The sequence below is a fragment of the Micropterus dolomieu genome, linkage group LG12 (assembly GCF_021292245.1).
Source record: "Micropterus dolomieu isolate WLL.071019.BEF.003 ecotype Adirondacks linkage group LG12, ASM2129224v1, whole genome shotgun sequence".
Lineage (NCBI taxonomy): Eukaryota > Metazoa > Chordata > Actinopteri > Centrarchiformes > Centrarchidae > Micropterus > Micropterus dolomieu.
In genome coordinates, this window is record NC_060161.1 from 12,494,254 (window position 1) to 12,500,673 (window position 6,420).

The 6,420-nt window shown below is 41.3% G+C and overlaps 1 protein-coding gene across 1 annotated transcript in view; it reads right to left on the reverse strand.

Moving 5' to 3' along the window:
* The window catches only part of tmem102 (transmembrane protein 102), a 33,643-nt gene that overhangs the window by 10,184 nt on the left and 17,039 nt on the right, over positions 1–6,420 (reverse strand). The gene's annotated exons all lie outside the window — the stretch shown is intronic.

Here is a 6,420-nt window from a genome sequence, read left to right on the forward strand (position 1 = left end):
TAATGGACAGATTTTGTCACAGGATTTATTATGCATTTCTTCTTCTTCGTTTCATGATTAGGAATAATAAGGTGAGAAATGGGTCTGTTCTGAGTTCATCCTGCACTGCAGCAGCTAATAAAGTCCATTTAATCCCAAAACGCTTTTCTTTTAGGCAGGCTGGAGCAGAAAACAACTCACCTTTCTCAAGTTGTACAGTAATGTCACATGTGTATGAAGGTGGATCAAACAAGCTAATCTTAAATGTCAAAGTAGAGAGGAGCATAGTAGGCCTATTTATTTTCATTCATTACACAATACGAATAAGCTATGCAGACAGTTGTAAAGAAAGAACATCTTTTTCTTCTGTTATCTACTTGTTATAGTTACACAGTATTAGGGGTGTGGGCTGTATTAAAAGTATCCACTGTTCTCCCATGCTCTAACACACAGTAACGATGAAATGTGTGCTGTTCTCACATTCTTCCTCTCTATGTACACATAAACAACAAGGCAGGGAAATATAAAAGGAATTTATTTTATTGGTGCGTGGAGGAGGCTTGTTAATGAGGAAGCCTATTGAAACCAAAACCAACGTTGTGCCCAGTTAGGCTACATCTGCACCATTGTGTTCACTGTTTACCTGGTCCGTGTTTGTAAAATATGCACCGTGTCTGAGTCTTGTAATGTAATAGTTAGCATCTCTCTCAGTGTTTCTCTGCAAAATGCTTAAATGGGTCGCCAAATATACTTGGCGACCCATTAATGTACCTGAGTGGCCCACCCAATTAAACACTGCTATTAATATGAATCTGACCGGCCCACCCCAAAACAAATAGTCCAGCCCCTCTGGTATTTGCCAGAATTGCCAGATGGCCAATCCGCCCCTGCCTCTCACATAGCTCTGCTTTGAAGAATGAGGAGAGGACGCTAGCGAAGTGCTACCATGCTGCACAGTGTGCAGGTGAAAATCATTAATGTTAGTTGCACATTGACTTTACTGATCATGTGAAAGTTTAGAAGTGGTAGTTATTCAATCAACAACTGCATGTCTGTGCCGAACAGGGAGAATACATCTCTGTTGTGTGCACACCACAGACAGTCCAGTGCTGCACTTCCACATTTCAGAGTTCCGCCTTATTTGTTCTGTAAACATTACGTTATCAATTAACCTCTAGATAACTGATTATTGATTATTTGTGAATCAATTCAGAATCGTTCAAGTCTGCATGGCAGTACTTTTTTTGGACTATTCAACCACAGCCCAAGCTACTGAATTATGTTCTTTTCTTTTCCTTCATTACTGTACTCCAATTTCTCCACTTCAAATTTCTTTATAATTAACATCAAGTTTTTTGTATGTAATAAATCAAGCTCTAAGGTCCTCTTCTATAGAGACCTCACGCTGTCTGCTCCAACGTGAAACAGATAACACATAATAGAGTTGCTATAACTTTTATGCATTGCAAGGCTCACTTGCATAAAGGTGCACATGTCACCCTGTTTAAGTTAGAGTTAATTCAATACCACTTGTGATCCTCTTGGTCTAGAAGTGGAAGCCATACAAGGTTCTGGTGCTGTCCCCGACTAAGGATTTACATAGTCGAATCAGAATTGTCAAGTCCTGCTTATAGTCCACTGATGGTAAAATCATGTGTGTTTTTGTGCGCGGTGATTGCCAGCTGGGGGAGGGGGTTCACAGGGTAGCTCCGCTTTAATCTGAAGAAGCTGCAGTCTCTATTCATTCAATTTACACTGAGGCTTTTTGAAGACCTCTTTTTTCTCTCTCTCTCTCTCTCTCTCTCTCTCTCTCTCTCTCTCTCTCTCTCTCTCTCTCTCTCTCTCTCTCTCTCTCTCTCTCTCTCTCGCCTGCCATTCACTGGTCTTGTCTAGAGTTTAGCGTGCATGTTGTGCTGCACGTCGAGGTTCCTCGCGGGTCTATTTCAAGTAGCCGGCTATATAAAACGATAAAATATTCTTTGTATGGTTCATCAACGGTGATAAATTATCCTAAAGTCCTGCGAGGTGTGGACAACTCGGCACAACACCAGTGAAGCTGGGGCTCCATCTCTTCAGCAATTGTTCCTCTTCTGCCACTACACACATACACGCTACGCATACACATGCGCACTGATGACCCAGGGTTAGGGTTACAACATCGTATTTATTTATTGTGATAGGCTGTATATTAACTTATTGGGAGAAAAGGTAGTTCTATGTAAAATCAGACGTTGAGCACCCCCATATCGCCAAAATGGCATGATCCTTGTTTCACTGCGAAGCTTCGACTGTGAGATTACAGTGACAGTTGAATCAGGCTCCGCCCATCGAAGCATTGAATCTTCGACTGTTTGGGGTCGGCCCTACAGAGCTAATCAACTCGAAAGGTCTTCGAGTATCTTCAACCAAGTCCAGTTGCCCTTGATTTTAACCTGCTTCACGCATCGGACGGACGTTGCTGACGTACTGCGGTAAGCGTGTCGACTCATTTCCGTTTCCGGTGCTTGTGTGTTGGTACCGTGTTGTGCTGCTCTTGCTAAATACCAGTTACATTTGTTAGATTACAGTGGCCAACTGTCAACTGTCTAAGCACTTATTCTTACAATAATTTTTCCTAAGCACTCACAGTTCTTTCCATCTTTTAGTGACTGCTGTTCAATCTCATAGTTGTTCAAAAGTTTTGGTAGCTGACGCTACAGTACTTTAGCTTAGCCGTTAGCGACTTTAGCTTAGCAGCTAGCGATGGCTTCTCCTTCTACCTTTTTCTCTCCTACTTTCTCCTGCTCGGTGTGTCAGATGTTCAGTTACTCCTCTGCCTCCTTTAGCAGTAATGGTACGTGTAATAAGTGTAGTTTATTTATAGACATGGAGGTGAGGCTCAGTGATTTAGAAGTCCGGCTCCGCACCTTGGTAGATCAGTCTACTGTAGCTAGCCAGTCCCCGGTAGTCGGTGCGGAACGGCCTGAGTTAGCCTCTGGTAGCTGTCCCCCGGCATCCCCTGTGCAGCCAGGGAGGGGTGGCTGGGTGACTGTCCGAAGAAGGAATAGTCGTAAGCATTCAAAGCCCACGGGTCATCACCAACCTGTTCACGTCTCTAACAGATTTTCCCCACTCAGCGACACACCCGCTGAGAAACCAACTCTGATCATTGGCAGCTCCATTTTGAGAAACGTGAAGTTAGCGAACATGTTACTATTTCTTATATTAATTATTACAGATATATGCTAAAAGCTGTTAATTGAGACACAGGAGTAGCACATTACTGTGTAAAATGTGTCATCTCCTGTTGCCAGCAGGTGGCGCTATGACTTTGTGTGAATATTGGCAAATGGATGTGTTCAGGGTGGGACTCTTATTATATGTAAAATTTGGTGCACATGTGAGTATGATATACTGAAGTTATAACAACCTGTTTCATGGCGAATCGATTTTTGACAGCACGCCACAGGCAAACCACTGATATTAACTGTTTGTACAACTTTTAATCATCAATGGCTTTAGGCGGCACAGCAAAAATTTGATCAGACTAATTCCCTAGGAGGAGTTTGTAAAAGTACAAAGTGTGTAAATCGCCAAAATTGAACATTAAGTCCAAAATGGCCGACTTCCTGTTGGGTTTAGGTAATGGCTCCAAGAGGCTTTTTTGTACATCTGGACATGATACACGTACCACAGAAATTTCGTACATGTAGGTGACACTTTGTCTGGGGGTTGCTCTGTGGGGGGAACTAGTGAGCCATTTTGCCACGCCCATGCACGAAATCCATACTATATGAAATTTTTCGCCCCGCCTGAAATATGTGCAAAGTTTGGTGAGAAAAAAGATAGAAATCACTTCATTAGGGACCTTGCACATTTCATGCTCGGGCCTTAATTAAAGCTGCAAGCAGCATTGGGCGGGCCCTCACACATGTAGCGTGTCGAGGTGTGAGCAGGCTGTATTGCAGATTCTGGAGCTCTACCGGGGTGGCTGTGAATTTGCCATGCGCTTCGGACGCTGCACAAAGGTGTTTATCATCACTTCCTGTGTCCCCATTGTGGCACTACATAGCACTTGGTGGTACGACTATAACTGAATATTGGCATGTAGATGTGTTAAAAGTTTGGTGCAGTTGCGAGCATGTATACTGAAGTCACAACAAATTCCTCTTTCATGGGGAATCATCAATTTTGGACGCCACGCCACGGGCACTTTTCACGAAAACTCACCGTTTGTACAACTTTTAATCGTCAGTGTGATTAGACTAGACAGCGAAAATCTGTAGTCGGTCAGACTAATTCTCTAGCAGGAGCTTGTTAAGGTATGTGTAAATGATCCAAAAATGGCCATAACTGTTGGGTTTAGGGCATCGCTCCAAGAGGCTTTTTGGTATGTCTTTGTCACGTAGATTTTGTATATATATATAGGTGAAACGTGCTGCGGGGGCTGCTACGTTGAAGGTCATTTCCTGTTGCCAGTAAGGCAAGGCAAGACAAGTTTATTTGTATAGCACATTTCAACAACAAGGTAATTCAAAGTTCTTTACATAAAACTAAAAGCAACAGGGAAATTGAAAAAATACACATTAAAATATAATAAAAGTTACAGTGCAGTGTTCAATCAGGGTTAAAAGAGTTAAATGGAAAATAAAAACAGGCTGAGGGGTTGAGCAAATAATTGAGTTACAATTATTTTGAAAAGAGAATAAACAGAGAAGTACACTTAATCTACTCTCTCTAGCTAGTCTGTACTCGGGTCCATAGCAATCTTTGGGTCCACTGAAACTCCAAAAACCCTCGTGACACTACAGAGAAAACAGGACAAGTCTGGCCACTTTGCAGGCCACTTTGATCCAGTTATACTCTGGACCCACCAGATTTAAGACCACTTCCTTCACTCTGTTCAATCTCACTCTCATTATCTTTTCACTCAATTACCTAGTCATTTCTCACAGTGTAAATATTTAATTAAAAGCAATGGTAAAAAGCTAAAAACAAAGAAAACGAAAACAGGACAGTAAAAGTTACAGTGCAGTGTAAGTTATCAAACTACTAGTTAAAGGCAGTGGTAAAAAGAAAAATCTTAAATATTTAATTAAAAGCTATGGTAAAAAGAAAAGTCTTCAGTCTTAATTTAAAAGAACTGACAGTTTCAGCAGACCTGCAGTTATCTGGGAGTTTGTTCCAGATATACGGAGCATAATAACTGAACACTGCTTCTCCTTGTTTAGTTTTAAGGACACTGTTACTGTCCTGAGTAGGACACTGTTACAGTAGTCGAGTCAACTGAAGATAAATGCATGGATAAGCTTTTCCAGGTCTTGTTGAGACATAAGTCCTTTAATCCTTGATATATTCAGGTGATAGTAGGCACACTTTGTAATTGTCTTAATGTGGCTCCTCAAATTCAGGTCTGAGTCCATGACTACACCAAGATTTCTGGCTTGGTTTGTGGTTCTTAACATTACAGATTGAAGTTGAGCACTGACTTTCAATCGGTCCTCCCTGGCTCCAAAAACAATAACTTCAGTTTTATCTTTGTTTAATTGAAGAAAATTCTGGCACATCCAATCGTTGACCTGCTCAATACAGTTACTCAGCACTTGTATGGAGTCATAGTCCCCTGGTGAAGTGGTTATGTAAATCTGTGTGTGATCTGCATAATTATGGTAACATATTTTGTTGTTTTTCATAATCTGAGCCAGTGGAAGCATGTAAATGTTAAACAAGAGGCCCCAGAATGGAGCCTTGGGGAACTCCACATCATTTTTGTCAGCTCAGATGTGTGATTACCTATAGACACAAAGTAGTCCCTGTCCTTTAAGTAGGATTCAAACCAGTTTAGTACTGTGCCAGAAAGTCCAACCCAGTTTTCAAGTTTGTCTAGTAATATGTTGTGGTCCACCGTGTCGAATGCAGCACTGAGATCCAATAATACTAAGAGTGAAATTCTGCCACTGTCAGTGTTTAAATGGATGTCATTGAAGACCTTAACAAGAGCCGTCTAAGTGCTGTGGTGTGGTGTGGTCAAAAACCTGACTGGATCAAAACATCAAAACAGTTATTTAGTGCCAAGAAAGCACTAAGCTGTTGAAAAACAGCTTTTTCAATGATTTTACTTAAAAATGGGAGATTTGATATGGGCCTATAATTGCTCATTAATGACCTGTCGCGATTGCTCTTTTTTAAGAGTGGCTTAATGACTGCAGTTTTCAGGGCCTGTGTGAAAAAACCTGAGAGGAGAGACATGTAGACAATTTGTAGTAGATCTGAGGCCATGCATTTAGAAACATTTTTGAAAAAACCTGTTGGCAGAATATCAAGGCAGCATGAGGAGGATTTCAGATGTTATATTATGTCCTCCAGGTTTTTATGGTTAATAGAATCAAATTGTCTCATGCTATATGAATTGTTTTTAAGTGGACACAGGGACAAGACATATCCTGTTGCTGACATGGAGGC